Raw genomic sequence first — 2,196 nt, 5'->3', positions numbered from 1 at the left:
TTACTGATTTCTCCCTTTCCCCCCTCTCCATTTCACACCTCTGTTAATTTCAGTTCTGTTCCCTTCTCTTGGAAGTTCAACATATTATTGTGATTGTTGTTTGTTTGTTTGTTTATTTATTTATTTTTATCTCCCACTTTTAAGTGCCTGGCTTATTTCACTTAACATAATATTCTCTTAGTTCATCCATGTTGCTGCGAATAGCAGTATTCCATTCTTTTTCATGTTTTGCCTGTCTTTTAACTGAGCTATTTATTTTTTTTTATTGACTTGTCTCTTTTTAAATTTATTTTTTAATTGAAACATAATTTATTAAACCCATTTATGGGGTTCAGAGTTGACCATCAGCACCTGTGTGCGATATATGATGATTAAATCAATATCATTAGCATGTTTGTTCTTATAAATCATAATTACTCTTTCTGTCTCTTACCCAATATCTTCTCAACTTCCCTCCCTGTCCCTCTTTCCCACCTCTAGTAACCATAGGTCTGTATTCTCCTTCTGGTAGTTCAACATTTTATTGTTGTCTTTCCTTTTCTTGTTTCTTTTTTTGTTTATTTCAAGTTTATCACCACCACCAGAGAGTAAGGTATTTTGAAAACAGGAGCCCCTTCCTTGTTTGTCATTGCTGACTTCTGTGCCAGATCACATTTTAAATAAGGAGTTATTAAATGTGTGAACGACTGTGGGGCCTTTGACTACTCTTCTCTTTAGAACACCCCCTAAGACTTGGAGATAGAACCTTTTAACTGCAGGCCCAACTAAATTATCTGAGGAGAAATAGAGTTGTCAAGGGAAGGTATACTGGGCTTTTTGGAAGAGGAACCCAATAGATATTTACTAAATGTTAATTTTGTGTGAAGCACTGTGCATGACATAACAGTGAAGATGGGCTCCATCATATAATGGAGATATCCATACTTCTATTGTCGATTTCATTATAGGTCCTGTTATCCTGAGCTCTCGTCTCTGATACAAGCCTTCCAAAAGAACAAATGGGACAGAGTAACAATGTCACCGAATTTGTCCTCCTGGGCCTCTCTCAGGACCCTGTCGTGCAAAAAGCATTATTTGTCCTGTTTTTATGCATATACATTGTGACGATGCTGGGAAATCTGCTCATTGTAGTAACTGTTATTGCCAGTCCCTCCCTGGGCTCCCCAATATACTTCTTCCTTGCCTGTCTGTCACTCATGGATGCTGTTTATTCCACTGCCATTTCACCCAAATTGAATATAGACTTCCTCTGTGAGAAAAAGACTATTTCCTTCCCAGCTTGCATGGGCCAGCTCTTCATAGAACACCTATTTGGGGGTGCTGAGGTTTTCCTTCTGCTGGTGATGGCCTATGATCGCTATGTGGCCATCTGTAAGCCACTGCACTATTTGACCATCATGAGTCGACAGGTGTGCATCCTGCTGTTGGTGGTGGCCTGGGTTGGAGGTTTTGTGCACTCTATGGTTCAACTTGTCTTTTTGTATAATCTCCTTTTCTGTGGCCCCAATGTCATGGACCACTTTGTCTGTGACATGCAACCATTATTAAACTTGCGTGCACTGACACCTCCGTTATTGGCGTCATTGTGGTAGCCAATGGTGGAGCAATCTGTGTGGTCGTCTTTACCCTTCTGCTAATCTCCTATGGGGTCATCCTAAACTCCCTTCAAACTTAGAGTCAGGAAGGGAGGCACAAAGCCCTGTCCACCTGCAGCTCTCACTTCACAGTGGTTGTCCTCTTTTTTGTTCCTTGTATTTTCATGTATGTTAGACCTGTTTCCAACTCTCTCATTGATAAATCTATGGCTGTGGTTTGTATGGTTATCACTCCCATTTTGAATCCTTTAATATACACCCTGAGAAATTCAGAGATGAAAAATGCTATGGACAAACTCTGGTGTAAAGAGTTAAGTATTGATAGATTAAGAATGTTTCCCACACTGAGTATGTTTGTTCCAAGCTCTAAAGCAACAAATAGTAAGTTCTAACAATGAATGATTCAGTATATTCAATGGATGCTTCTTTTTATTTGTGCAAAACCATCAAAAAATATTCTATGTTATTACTTGAGATTAAAATCAATCTAATGGAGAAATTCTGGAGGATGAATAAAAGGCACCGGTATTTGTCCTATTACAAGTAAAAATAGAACTAAGCTTACCTTATTACTTTATTTTTCTAGGTTTATATTTAAATA

The 2,196-nt window shown here is 38.4% G+C and overlaps 1 pseudogene; it reads left to right on the top strand.

The window, feature by feature from the left end:
• The first annotated feature begins 998 nt into the window (after positions 1-998).
• Positions 999-1,987, top strand: LOC134376514 (olfactory receptor 4A16-like; annotated as a pseudogene).
• The last annotated feature ends 209 nt before the right edge of the window (positions 1,988-2,196 follow it).

Source organism: Cynocephalus volans, chromosome 4 (assembly GCF_027409185.1).
Source record: "Cynocephalus volans isolate mCynVol1 chromosome 4, mCynVol1.pri, whole genome shotgun sequence".
NCBI lineage: Eukaryota > Metazoa > Chordata > Mammalia > Dermoptera > Cynocephalidae > Cynocephalus > Cynocephalus volans.
This window is presented reverse-complemented; position numbering and strand designations above follow the sequence as displayed.